The sequence below is a fragment of the Balearica regulorum genome, chromosome 2 (assembly GCF_011004875.1).
Source record: "Balearica regulorum gibbericeps isolate bBalReg1 chromosome 2, bBalReg1.pri, whole genome shotgun sequence".
NCBI lineage: Eukaryota > Metazoa > Chordata > Aves > Gruiformes > Gruidae > Balearica > Balearica regulorum.
In genome coordinates, this window is record NC_046185.1 from 22,448,471 (window position 1) to 22,463,790 (window position 15,320).

Here is a 15,320-nt window from a genome sequence, read left to right on the forward strand (position 1 = left end):
CCGGCTCCCCCGGGCCGGGAACGGCACCGCTGTTCGACCGTGCGGGTCCAGACCAAGAGAGCTGCAGCTCCACGGTCGCCTGTATAACGTCCTGCTGGAGCATCCCTCAGCCAAAGCGAGGTGTGAAGTTCGCCCCAGTATCTGTCTGGTCAGATTCCTCCAACCCAGAAGAGCAGCAATGTGACACCGATGAGAGAAGGCTGGAGAAGGAATTCCTCCTCCCACCCTGGAAACCAGGTGGTGGTGGATAAACCTCTCAACACGCTTTTTCTACCTGTAAATCCCCCACCTGAGCAGTCATTTTGATGGCAAGAAATAACGTCTGGACAATCCCCAAAATGCCATCTTGCCCAAATAAATGGGAAATAACCTGTCCAAGAATGCCAAAGAAACAATTCAATCCAGATCCGTGGGTTTTCAATCTCTTTACAAACAGTAGGGTTCTACCTGCTGTTCTCTCACACTAGACATAACTCCTGTTTCACATCAGCGTCGGACATCGTATAAGCGTAAGTAGCAATAATAAAGTAATTTTGTAAGGTTTGGTTTGGACCGTTTGAAATCTCCACCACAGATACATTCCTGGAGCTGGCACTGTTTCTAATGGACTATGACACCAACATAAGTTATAACCAGATACAAAGGCCTGAAAAAAATGTCATCTTTCTGAAAGTATCCTGGTCCTCCTTAGCTGTATTTCCACAGAGAGTAAATTCTAGGATGTACCTTCATTAGCTAAAGAGTACTGCATGCAATGTTGGGCTGAAGACATCATTCCTTTGGGAAAACAAGTTCTGGAGGAACAGGTCACCAGAGGGACATGATAGGTCGGCTGTGGTAAAGCAAGTCTTAGTAGTAACCCATACCTATTATCATGCACATATATTCATCAGATTTAAATTTTGTCTAAGAAATGTCATTGGTATCCTTAGCTGAAAGGAACCTCTTCCATTTCTTGATGTAAAATTATGTATAATAGACCCTTTGTTATTATACATAAACCATCGTATAGAAACTGAGCATACCATATTTGAGCAGATACCCTTGTAAAATAAACTATATGATTTTCATCAAATCCTCAAAGCATTCAGCTCTTCCAGTCGACATCACCTTCACCTTTCAGACTGGCTTCCAGCCAGCTGGCTCTCACCCAGTTCCTTGTTTCTTCCAGGCACTAGATAAATCTGGCACTGAAGTCAAAAAAAGGAGGAAATGTAGAACTGTGTGTCATCAGATTACCAAAGATAGTACAGTCCTTATCAATCTATAAATGTTGAATGGAAGAATTAACTGGACTGATCCCTATTGGGAAACTACATTTTATCCTAGGGAAGTGAGGAAAGAGAGAAATCACTCAATATCTCCTCTAAGAATAATTAAAAAGAACCAGACCAGCAGTCGCTCCACCCTGTCAGGTTACACAGTTGTTTCAAAAGTATTTCATGCCTATCGCAACTGTAAACACTAAGAGTATTCTGACCACAGTTTGGGTTGCAAAACATCACCACAGTTCTTCGTGCATTGCTTCATTCATCTGAATTTCTTGCCAATCGATATTTACCTCTGAACTTTCTGGATTTACAGTGCCTGCTTCTGTAATCATTTCAAGGCACCTATGATTTTTCATCCACAAATTACAAATACTTGCTCTCAGCATGACTGTAGAATTTCAAGAGCTTTCTTTTCTCCTTGGTATTTGCCCTGTTCCCACTAAATCCTGTACCACTAAGCGCGTAACTATAAACGAACAAATCCAGGGACAGGAAATGTAATCCCCATACGTTATCTAGCTACTTGCTTTGAAAAGAGGGAGCAGATTCAGAACAGAAGACATCCTGTGACTCACTGAAGAAATGGTTCTACTTGACCTTTCTATGCTTCTACCTTCCTTTCTCCTCATCAGTTCCACCTGTCATTCCTCACATTTACCTGCAATTAAATTTAAATATTATTTGTTCATGTTCCTGTCAGCCTGCACAGAATTGTCTCATGCTGTAACTTGTATTTACATTACCCAGGTGTGCTGGTTTTGACTGGGATAGAGTTAATTTTCTTCATAGTAGCTGCTATGGGGCCATGGTTTGGATTTGTGCTGAAAACAGAGTTAAGAGAGGGATGTTTTCATTACTGCTGAGCAGTGCTTACACAGAGCCAAGGCCTTTTCTGCTCCTCACCCCACCCCACCAGTGAGTAGCTGGGGGTGCACAAGGAGTTGGGAGGGGACACAGCTGGGACAGCTGATCCCAGCTGACCAAAGGGATATTCCAATATTCCATACCATATGACATCATGCTCAGCATATAAAGCTGGGGGGAAGAAGGAAGAGGGGGACATGTTCAGAGTGATGGCGTGATGGAGCCCTGCTTTCCTGGAGCTGGCTGAACACCTGCCTGCCCATGGGAAGTGGGGAATTAATTCCTTGTCTTGCTTTGCTTGTGTGTGCAGCTTTTGCTTTACCTATTAACCTGTCTTTATCTCAACCCAGTTTTCTCACTTTCACTCTTCCGATTCTCTCCCCCATCCCACCAAGGGGGAGTGAGCGAGTGGCTGCGTGGGGCTCAGCTGCCGGCTGCGGCTAAACCACGACACCAGGTGACATACTGATGAAAATATACTCAGAGCACAGAGTACCTACTCCAGAGTAATGATGTCAACAGTAATCTACAATGAACCGATAAGGCAAATTATTATCATGTAGTATGATCATTTATGAAACTTATTCTTAAGGAACGTTCATTTGTAATTCCCTTGGTAGTGAAATATCTATAAATTCTGACCTTCTCATTCACAGGTCTGCAGGTCCCTGCCCTTCTTGTTGACTTCAGCTCTCATTCCAAACTCACTACCATACTATGAAAAACCAGATTCCCATTCCTGGTTTACATTCTTCTGTTGAAATTGTTCTTCCACTGTATAAGCTGCAACTAAAAAGTCACTCCAATCGTATATGGAAGGTATGTGATACTTTCTTTTGGTGGCTTCTCTAAGTCATGTAAATGTGCTGACATCAGCACAGTTATTAATATAAGTCTTCTGATACCCATTTTTTTCTGTTCCTTTCTGGTTCTGTTAGACAAGAGGGATTCCCAAGGAAACACAGGTATTTTAAACTGGTTTTATATATCACCACAAAATGTCTTTCACTAAGGGTCTCATTATACTTACTCCTATTTCCTTCCTCATAGCAACTACAAGAGTAAATGAGTTGGTAGAGTCATCGTTCAAGCATGCTAAGGGTAATTCTTTCCTGAAAAGGTGACACTAACACCTGCTTTATACTGTTTTGTATAAGGGAGAAATCCAGCGTAACTAATTCTTTCTGTTATTTTTGTCCCATGTTGAAACGTTCACTTGGAAAACATCTTTACGTAGCTGACATGAAAGGAACTTTAAAGTATTCTGTTATGGATCAGTGAATGGAGAAAATGAAAAACATGTTCTTGGTTGAAAACCTCCAGTACTCAGACTCTTGATGGATCACATCAGATGTATAACCAGCAAGAAATGCGTCCTGTAGGACTCTTCCTGGAGGCATTTTGCAAGGGACTTCGCAAATTCCTGCTGAGGAAGGACAGAGCTTTATGCTGTGACGATCTGTGATTCCCAGGTCCTATACTAGGTGCTATCAAACCATCATGGACTGGTTTACTGGTGCAGTCTTGGATCCTTCCCAGTTTTCCCCTGCCTAAACTGAGGAAGCTAATAATGTTGTATAATGTCACCTACATTTTCATTGGTGTCTTTCAGGACATTTTTGCTTATTCTATATGCAATTGTTTTTCTGCTCCAAGCAAATTTCTCTTACTTGGATACTTCCCCACAACTGATTTGAAAAATGACATATATCTATGAGTAAAAGTTAGTTTTCTTTATTTGCTACTCTCACTTCTCACATATCCATAGTTTACACAGCACTTTCTATACCCCTGCGTCATCTATACTTGATGAACTAGCCCTTCCCAATTTCAACAGTGTAAATGATCTGTCTGCGGTAGATGGAAAAAGGTTGGTCTTTCAGCTAGTGCCCCCACTTTTTCCTGCATGCGATCAGCATCTTCACAGACTCAGAAGAAGGGTCAAGTCCTTAAATTGCTCTAAGAATGCAACTTAATCCTACCCACCTCCAAACTCTTTCCTGGCTCAGCTGCTCAGGAAAAGCCTTTTAGATTAGAGGAGCGGGGGCTCGCCCTGGGCATCATGGTGGTTGCTGGGGGTATGAAGGAATTTTGACTTTATTCCTAAATGCGCTTGGGTGACAAGGGATTGTTTTGCTCCTCTCGATGGACCGAGGAGCCGGTATCCAGGTTGTATTTTGACATGCGATGTGGGAGAGGCCCTGGCACATAGGTCTTTGCTAAGCACAGTTGGCTGAAAACTGTAGAAAGGCTCAGATCCGTGAGACACTTTTCTGAATGGGATACTTGAGTATTATGATTTCTAGAGCTTGGGATGTTTTGTCCAGAGCAATTATACACAGCCATACAATTCATAAGATCATAAATATGATCAATTCTAATAAGTTTATCATGTCTTATTCCTGTAATTCTGTTTACGTGCTCAGTTTGAAATATTCTGACTGAACTAAGTGCAACATATAATATGATGAATTAAAGGTGTAGGTAATAGTCTTTACAGAATCTTAAACTTTCTCAATATTTTCTGAATTGGACAATTCAGTTTTGATTGTTGTCAGTCAGTTGAAACTCAAAGGAGGAATTTTCTAAAAGAATCTAAGAATTCCTGCATAATGACAGTTCTTTGGTTATACATTTCTCTTCAGTTCTTGACCTGCACCGTCGATGTTTCTAGGTAACTGGGCAGTAAGTGAACTCCTGTACTCCAACAGGCCAAGATAGTGATAAATCAGGGATTTTGTTTTCAGCACTGTAGCAGTCGTCCAGCTAATTTTCAAGAATCCTACCAAACCCATACAAGAGCCTATTTTTAGTGGTCATTCACAGGCCATTCACTGGTATTTAGTAAGTTCATTGGTATTAAAAATTGTCCCCAACTTGGGCACTTTGGTTTCCATTTAACTGTTCTGACTTGTCAGATACTATACGGGTTTCAAAATTCAAACTAATGAGTATGTAGATGTTATTCAACACAAAGCACAGACTCACATTGGCACAGTAGGTGCTTAGAATGTTATCGTATGTTCCTGTGAGGTATGGATGGATGCAGCATTGCCTTCCTTGTTTGCTGCCTTCTAATCCCTCTTCCTTGACCCCTCCCTACATTTCTGAAAATCAAGCTGCTTCAGAACAAACACCAGTATTGTTAAATCCCACGTGATTTTTTTTTTTTTCATTCAGTCATAAGATTGTCCTTCAGAGTTGGTACAGAGTATCCTGTATCAGACCTCAGGAATATATTCATTCCTATTGTAGTGACAGCTTCAAAGTCCCAAATCTCCTAGTTTCCTACAAGATAGAAATGAGTGTTTGCCTTTTTTTTTTTCTTCTTTTTTTTAATGGCGACACCTATGTGATTCTGTCTTAATTAGTCATTATTAAAAGTAGCAATAATATCCTGAATTATTATTATCATTATTACAGTAATGCCTAGAAAGGCTAGTCATGTATGAAGAGTCCAGTGCCTTAGATGTTGATAGAAAAAATAGCACAGGCAACAGCCTGTTGCCACAGAAAACTCAGAGCACCATCGACGAAATGCAACGGGGGGGTAACTCAGATAAACGCAGCGGGTTGAAATGGAAAGACAGCATTCAAAGTTAGCAACATCAAATAAATGGAAGATGACTGTTTTTTTCATTAACATTATTATAAGACGGGATTAAATTGATCTTTGAAGAAAAATAAGGAGAGAGGTGTTTGGAGGCAGAGCGGTATTGCTGGAGGAGAACTGCTTAAACTTTTCCCAAAGTCTCACACAAGTGGAAAGTTCTCAAGGTGCTGCAGACCTGTTCAGCAGAGATGGCAACATCCATCCGCGCAAGGCCAGCCCATTACTGAGGTCCTCCTTTCACCGCACCCGGCTTAAATTGTGGCCTCTCATGTTGGCAAGAGAAAGAAAATGTGGGTTTGACTGCTCGTTTTTCTCACAATCCAGAGGCAGCTGGGCTTTAGCTGTTTGGATTTGCAACTAAGGTTAATTCTTGCAGACCTGGAATGTAGCAGCTTTGATAATGAAAACATGTCTGAAAGGGATGATAATTAAAGCTTAGCATATGGTATTTTCTATCTAGAAATCTACCTATCTAGCTTTCACATCTGCCAAATGACCAGAAAATTAATCAGGAAGTTCAATTAATTCAAATAATAGGTAAAAGCAGAAGTGGTAGCACTGCTAAACTGCTTCTAAAAGCATAAAGGTACAGGCAATCTTTCTTTTTTTTTTTTTTTTTTTTAAATTCAAGCAAACAGTCTTTCATTACAATTTTAGCTCTGGTAGATGAAGAAAGAAGCCAGTATTTTGTGAAAGTTCATTTTATACTCCAGAGACAGAAGGCACTAGAATGACAAAAGCTAATGTGTAATTGGAAAAGAATTTCTTTCTTGTGTATTGAGATCATTAGCACTCATTTGACACTTTCTACTACTGTTTTCCTGAAAAAGCTCCCTATAATTCTCGTTGACATACCTTAGATAAAATCAGACTTTGCAACATGAAAAGTTTATGAAGAACAGTATTAATCAACATTAATCAACTTTGGCATTTTACTAGGCTAAGGGAAAAATTGCATTAGGCCAAATGAGAGTCAGCAAACGCATGGTAACACGACGATGCCTGCTTTGTGTTCTGCTCTCCAGACCAGGATTCTGCCGTACTTAAAAGCACAAGTATGATTAAAACAAGATTCATTCTCTAGCTACATTAATGTAATTAAATTCATAATAATTTCCTAGTAAGTAGGAAACCAAAACATTCTGAAAGGACATTCATGTGCACAAAAGCTTGGCTATTTTTACTAGCAATATTAGCCTAAGAAAACGTATGACCTTTGAGTACAACTATTACCTTCCCTAGTATACAGTATCTTACAAATTTACATTAGGATAGGTAAAATACTAATGGATCATAACTTTATATTTTTACTTTTATTTGCAGTTTTTATGGATGATAGAGAGGTGGAAGAAGCAGCAGCTTGGAAACATTATCTGTTTTTACAGTGGACAAAAAAAGAGCATTCTTTATGAAGAATTGTCTTGCAAAGTAAGGGATGGAAGGGAAGAGGTAATAAAAAATGAGCTAATTTCTGACATTTCCTCTTGTGTTTCAAAGACATCTCAAAAAAGGAAATGTAGTGAATTTCCTTCTTGGAATGTAAAGGGAGTTATTTCACTCACAGTGTGCAAGGAATCTCTTAGTGTGACAGTACTTGAGACTATCAGTGGTTGAAGCCTGCCTTGTCTCTCATAAAAGGGACTACATCCACTATAAAGTTCGTGGATGATGCTTTCAAGGGCAGGGGGTTTATCAGTTGGAAAAGAACAGAACCAGTAACTACCCTAACACCTAGAAAGTACACAACACTGAGCTAAAACTGCTGCATAGCTTATATTTCATTAAAGAACGTACTACAATTCAGGTTACTGCGACAAACTTGATGTACTAAAAAGCCCAGGGAGGATGTAGCTGTGCAGAAAGACTTCCCACCCTCATCTCTACTTTTGCACGGATTTCCCCAGCGAATTTACATGCCCTCCCACAGAGAGCAGGCATTGAAGCTTTCTAACATTGATGACGCTAATGGATTGAGTTTGTTCTACATGTGAATTTAGGGGGGCAAGAAACATGTTGCATGTGCAAAAGCAAGAAGGTACCCAGCTGCACCGAGGGTCAGATGTTTATAGTTGCTTCAGTAACGCAGTCCTGTCCTTACAATGCTTGTCTCATTACTGTTGTACTTCTCGCCATAACAGTGGCTAGATTAATAATCTTTTTTATTTTCCACCAATGTGTTAACTGAAGAATTTATTTGGATATTTACTGTTATCTGGGTGCATTCTTTCCTATATTTCTGTCTTGAATATGAGCTGTTCTGATGAGTGCACCTTTCTGTATGCATATTTTCCCATGCCAGCTATTTCAAAGGATAGCAAGCAAGAAACCATCAATAACAATTGATGGCATTTTGTTGGTGATACTATGGATTTCATAGGTATTCACCCATCATTCACTATCATTTTCAAAAGCATTAATGGCTGTCAGCAGTTCAAAGACTATAAAGAGTAGCCCATAACACACTCATATCCAAAACTCAGTCATAAAAGATATAGAAAAATGAGTTATAGATGGAAATAAAGCATTGCTACTTACGTAAAAATCACTGTGCCCAAGAGTAGCGTGGGACAAATCAACATTTTACAAATCAGCATCAAAAATGGGTTACTCTTCTGGTCATCTAGTTTTAATGAAACTGGCAATCTGCCTTCTCCAAGGAAATAATGATTTACAGCAGTGACCCGGGGTGGGGGGTTCACTAACTATACAGACCATGGATCCAATCTCCAGGTTGCAAGTTTTACCAGTGATGTCTTTGGTAGAATAGAATAGACTAATTCAGTATTAAGTGACCTACAACGATCATCTAGTCCAACTGCCTGACCAAAAGTTCAGGGCTGACCAAAAGTTAAAGCATTGTCGTTAAGGGCATTGCCCAAATGCCTCTTAAACACTGCCAGGCTTGGGGCATCGACCACCTCTCTAGGAAGCCTGTTCCAGTGATTGACCACCTTCTTGGTAAAGAAATGCATCCTCATGTCCAGTCTGAACCTCTCCTGGTGCAGCTTTGAACCATTCCCATGCATCCTGTCACTGGATCCCAGGGAGAAGAGAGCAGCACCTCCCTCTCCACGTCCCCTCCTCAGGAAGCTGTACAGAGCAACGAGGTCGCCCCTCAACCTCCTTCTCTCCAAACCAGACAAACACAAAGCCCTCAGTTGCTCCTTATAGGACATTCCTTCCGGTACTTTCACCAGCTGTGTTGCCCTTTATTGATCAACAGATGAGACATTTGATCTGATTTCAAAGACAACTCAAATAATAAAAAAAAAGTCATTTAGGCCATTGTCTGCAGCAGAAAATTGACAACCTCATTTCAAAATAGGCAGTCAGATTTTGCTGATCTGGTTATTACTGAAAGCACTTCCGTTGCTCAACACCTCAACCCTTCTGTTACAGAAGAAAGTTTAATTCTTTCTATCCTTCAGCAGGCGCAGCCCAAGAATTAAAACGGAAGAGCTGCTTCTAACCCATAGTAGCAGATGACTGCAGGCCAGGTAGTGACAACACTGCTGACGCACATCCTGAAAGCAACAAGGACATGCTGGACACATAGCTGCTTGCTTCTCTCACAAGGAACTGTTTCTCATTTCTAGTCAGAAAGTTGCCTCCTGTGCCATTGTCCACCCGATGTAGCATCTTAGGTTTTCATACATTCATCTGCTATTGCTCTGAAGTCTACACTGCTACTGTCCATGATTTCATATCCAGCAACTATTTAACTCCATTGCTCTGTGTCGTGTTTTTTCCCCTGTATCAGTACTTAGGATGAGAAGCATATGCAAAGATGTCTCAGCTTTGCTTCACCCTTTCACAGGATAGCTTAAAGAGGAAGAAGTAAACCTGTTCATTACCTGACTAAACCATTTCAGAGGGAGGAGGCATCAGAGGCATCTTTATCTGATGATGCCCACACATGCTTATCAGCGATGTTTTGCTGTGTTCAGACCTTCGTCTTCAGAAGCAGGATGAAGGTAGCATGAAGGAAGTAGCCAAAAGAATTCTGTTTGTGTTTACATTAACTTGTTTCCTATTTAGTTCTACATCACGTATATACTGATCACCTCTCGTACTTCTCCAATTTTGGTGCAATGAATTCTACATTATTTTTTAACAAGAAAAAGAAAATCAATACTATTTGTTTCCCCAAAATGAAGTAAAAAATACATGACAACAGAGTAGGGTGCAACAGGGCTAATCATTAGAGAAAGCAAGATCTGGGGTGATAGGAGGCAACATTTGCATGACTCAAGAAGGAATCGAAATTTCTACAGGGCACAGATTCATGAGTCAGAACCACATATAGAAAATAAGCAACAGACAAATTTTGATTTATAGAGATATAATTCTATTGAGAGTTTCTGTTAACTGGACCATAAACTATCTGAACTTCACTCCTGTGGTTTATAACATCACTGAAACCTCTGGTTATAGTCCGTTATGCATCTTTATTTTCCCTCATATTCTCACACACACAAATGTAGGCGTCTATAGGACCTGAAGGATTAGTTAAATACTGAAAGGACTTAATTTATCAGATATCTAATCATGTGCCATTTAAAAGCATTTTACTTCAAGACATTATGTGAAGAAAAAAGCATTTTAAAAAAACCGATAATAAGATAGTCCACCAGACAACATAACAGTTGTACTATTTTCTATGTAAATTAAATTAGCTGATGACTGCGAATAGGATTTTCAAAATCCTCTAAGCACCAGATATGAACACATAGAGGAAAAGCTAAATTAACCTGCTTAATTCTGGGTATACTAGAATATAAATTGCCAGAATTATGCAGAGTACACACACGTGTGCACACACACACCCCCCCACACAGAGGCAAACCCACATTTTTCCCCATTTCTGAAACTAGTACCTTGCTGCGTTGGGTTGCTTAGGAGACTCTGATCCAAAGAGTTATGTCAGCAGGTTTATGTAAGCTCCCGACAGGTCTACCACGGTGGGGTGCATCAAAGAGAGAGGCCAGACAGAAATTTCTCTCTCGGTTCTTCAAGCGTGGGAGCTGGATGCAAGGCTGACCACCTTCCTCTTTAAAAATATTACTGGCTCAGTCTTCACTTCGTCTCCATGACAATTTCCATCTCAGATCCTTGGATTAGTGGATAGTCCCAAATGAATTTGTGCAACCAGCATCAGTCCAATCCTGCCTCAGCAAGGAGCTCAAACCTTGAAGTAGCTGCTGCTCCAGAGTTACTCCATGTTATGTATAAGATTCTGGCATGTAGATACAATGCTGCAAGCTGGAAAAATCAGCTCAAGTTATGAGGGAGATGGAAAATTACAGTATTGATATTCTCAGCATGAGTGGGTACAGATGGTCAGGAACAGATTGTATCAAATTGAAGAACAATAACAAAATCATGAACTACTCAGGTTCCCCAGCTGGAAGGAAAGAGAGAGTTGCACTGATTGTGAGTGACACCATGTAAAGAGCCCTGCGAGACAGACAAGGAACCAGCTAACGGCAAAGGAGCAGGTACACAGTTCAAGGTAGTAGGTGAGGATGAAAACCCTCCAAGTGCTACCATAATACAAAAACACTTTCCAAAACATCTTGCAGAACCTTATTAGCAGCAGCACACCCTTGTTAACATGGCTGGGCATGAATGAGAGAGTGGGGACAACTAATTATGGACTCAACATGACTTGGGTACCTGGAATTTGTTCACATAGCAGCACCAATGAAGAGCTCGTCCAACTTTGATATCTAAATCCGCCATTGATGGCAAGAACATGCTCTTCTGGCCACAAAATGACCACAGACTGGTTGTAAAAAGAACACAGGCATAGCAGGTTTTAACCTGCAGAAATTTTTGTTTGTTCCTCTGAATGTTTGAGTGTGTAAGTTGTATGTGCTGACAGCGAGTACAACATATGCGCTGCCGTCGTGAGAATAAATTTAAAGCAAATACTTGCAGAAGCAGCAAATAAGAAAATCACCACTCAAATGTATGGAATTTAAATGTCCATTCTTAAAAAAAGTTTTCCACAGACAGGCACAGTTTTCAGCTTTCACATAAACAAATTTTGAGAATCTTTACTAAAACTTGTTAGCATTTTCTGGTATTTTTCAATGGCTAGAAAAAGGCGAGGTGGGTCACTGCAATGCTACAGAGTGGCATCACTAGAGGGGGACCGGCAAAGCAGAACCTTCCAAATGATCAGGCCAAAAATACCATTAAAAATAGAAAAGAACATAAATGATCATGAACAAAAGGCAATAACATTGGCAGGCAGCAAAAAAGGGGGCTCCTGAGTATTGTCTTCCAACCACAAAGTGCTTGCAGGTGGTTTTAATCATAGTTAGAATGAATTAATAAAAAACAAATGAGGAAGTATTGTTTACCATCAAACCCCCCCCCCCAAATTAAAGAGGAGACTTTCACTGCATACTAAAATCGCCCTGTCACCTGAAAAAAAATAAAAAAATCAATTTGGATAATTCAAAGAAGACAATAACTGTGAGAAAATCATCTCACATTAAGCTGAAAGTAGCTTAAAAATGAAGAACTGGAAGGCACAGCGAGGGTAAAACAGATCAGATATACTCAAAGAAGGCAGCGAAAAGGAACACAAAAAGATGCTCTTATGCTTAGTTCAAGATTAAGAGAATGAGACCACTGTAGAAGAACGTAGAAGAAAAACCTCCAAAAAACTACCCGAAAGACATTGTTAGCGACTGTAAAACTGACATAGCATCAGAGTCCTCTCCAGAAAATTCTTCTATGTACTTATGCTGAATTGGATTTACAACATTGCTGCGTCTTCAGGTACTTTGAGAACAAGAGATTCCTTTTGGTAGCCTGATCTTATGCTGACCGTATTTCCAGGCTGTGCACTGAACAGCCAACGCACACCAGCAGCACATGGCACATACCAACCATACCTAGACTGTGTTGACTTTCAAGAGGATCTCTGAAAATTTTCAGTGACTCTGTACAATACCCAGAAAATTTTGCGGTTGTCATTAAGGCACCCAATGGGCCAAGATCTCTAACCAGTTAGTTTGGAGTTAATACTGAATTTACTGTATTTTGGAGGTAACAGATCTTCAAGGCAGTGAAATTGTGTGGTCAGGTCACGTGCATGTAGGTCTGGACATTGCTGATGGTATGTGCCTCCTGGAGACATTGATAAAAAACATGCCACTAAACAACTGTCAGAACTGAAGAAAATGTCCTGAAGTCAGAAAGTCAAAAAACAAAGGTGGTGAAAACCAGTGTGACCTGGGATGATTGTATTGCTCTGTAAGAGGGACGTCTTAAGAGGTGTTATTAGCCCACTTACTAAAACAGCAACTTTTCCATGATTGCATCTGTAAATGACTCAAGTGGAAAGCCTTGCTTTTCCATGGCTGGCCTCCAGCAGGGAAATCTAACACCCTCCACAACAAGCTAGGAGTCTTTTGTAGCTATGCATTAAACATATACCTGCGGTCAGGAAGGAACGGATGGAAAACAGCATTGGTATTCCCCTTGGCTCCTCAGAGAGACGTAGTGGCACAGAATAAAGCAGGCCCCGTTCTTGGGCTGGGTGCGCCTTTACATCGGGGCCGAAGACACACGGACTTTGGCATCCCCAAAGCCGAGCAAACCAGAGGGACGTTTTCAGCAGAGCATTCACCAAAGCAGCAGTTTTGCAAGAAAATTTGAAAAATTGTGAAAGCATTGGCTTGTCATTGTACAGCTTAAAGGCAGCTGAACTCTTACGCTTCTGATGATACGAAAAGTGGGCTGAATTAAGACAGACGGATGAGAACCTGACTGATCTGCAGTTTTTTTCCTTCCGATCTCCCTCTGAAAAACTAACCAGGTTAGTTTAGCATCCCACTGCATACTATTTCAGTTCTTCCCATCTTGCAAATAAAGTCTTTGGTTAATAAATATTTTAACAAAACATTTTTTTAGTAGATTTTTTTTTTGAGCGTTTAGTTCTGAGCTGTTCTGCCACATTTTTCCATGTCTGCCACCATAAACATACCCCTTAGCATGACTACCCAATTGAATTTTGACTCGGTCCAAAATTCACTGTAACATTTCTTCAATGTACAGACAGTGTCACAATCTCTGTCCAGAGCAGTTCACGTAAAAGACTCTCCACAGAATAAGGCACAAAACCCATAAGGGTATTTGTCTTTTGAAGCAAATTACTGCGCATTGTCCATAATTTAAAGAATTGTCACTGAGCCAGATTCCTGTTTTTATTCTTTTTATTCCTGGGGGAAAAAAAAAAAGCCCTCTGCTGATTAAGCCTTAGTTTCAAATCACATTTACACACCCAATTACTGTATTAAGTTTATTCCACAGTTTGACATCAATATCATAATCCAGTTACCTACTCCATGCCGCTTTAACTTCAGCTAGTGAACATTTTCTGTTCCAGGATATTGTACCGCAGCCACTGGACAGCCATAACTGACAGGATTATGTAAAAACAGTGGCTTATCATGAATGTCCTAACGTTTTCTGATGTTAAATACTCACTTGAGAATGACGCAACTGCAAATATTGCCAGTGGTTTTGTTTGCCAAGGTTATATTTTGCCTTAAGTGATGCAAAAGAACACAGGCTCCATTCCTGAAATAGCTAGTCTATAAATATGATACCTTTAGATATCCAGCTGAGCCAATGAATCTTTTGCCTTCAGACTTAAATGCTGGATTATCCCATTTGTAGGGGAAAAAAAAAAAAGTAGGCATTTTAAATATTTTGCCTTGCATTCTTATAGCATAAGAGAGATCGATTTTTTTCCCTATCATCTTTACTCAAACCAAGTGAGAAAACTGCTGACGCGCTCCTTCCTCTTCCATCTGTGCCTCGCAGCTCCCCTGACTCCTGCCATGCCAAACCCCACCCCTTTGGCCAGTTTGCAAGACCTTGTTATATTCTGGTAATAATTCTTCCCCTTTGGTTCTCCCCTTTCTTCTCATCCTCCAAGCATCTTTGAGACGAGGTTTCCTTTCCCTGAACACATCCTGAACACCACGCGCACCATAGCGTAGGTTCATAGGCATCTGCAAATGATTAAAGCCACCACCATAGGTCTTCCAGAGCTTAACGATCCTCATTTTTGCAGGGGTTCAGGGTAACGTTCCACCAGATAATATTATATGGTAGAAATAACGTCAAGAAAGAAGTATTTCTGTTTTCCGGTTAGCAAAAGCTAAGTGATACAGCCAAGACAATGATGACCACAGAGAAAGCAAGAATTTCTGAGGTGCTCTTTAGGGAAGCAGGGATGTGAAGAGAACAAAAACAGAAGAAAACCATAATGCTAGAAAATCTGTAATCCTCCGATCAAACCAATTTTATAAACACGAAGAAGTGATTCCATCCTCAGGTACTATTCAATCTCTACCCTAGATTGCAAAGTGCAGAAAAACAGCAAACAGCTGTTCTTGCAGGACGGAGTGAAGGAAATGAGCAATGGCCGAATGCTGCTGCCTAGCTACCCAGGGATGTTTGCCCCGGATCGTAAAAGCAGGAGCGCTCAGACTGAGCCCCTGCAGCTGCTATAAGGTTTGGCTCCATCACGAACCAGTGGACTTGTC

General features: G+C 40.5%; 1 protein-coding gene across 1 annotated transcript in view; it reads right to left on the reverse strand.

Annotated features, from left to right (window-relative positions):
- Nucleotides 1-10,822, reverse strand: part of RIMS2 (regulating synaptic membrane exocytosis 2) — a 503,290-nt gene extending 492,468 nt beyond the window's left edge. The window contains exon 1 of the mRNA XM_075743530.1: nt 10,626-10,822. The gene's annotated coding sequence lies outside the window, so the exon portion shown is untranslated. The remainder of the gene's footprint in view (nt 1-10,625) is intronic.
- Between the last annotated feature and the right edge of the window lie 4,498 nt (nt 10,823-15,320).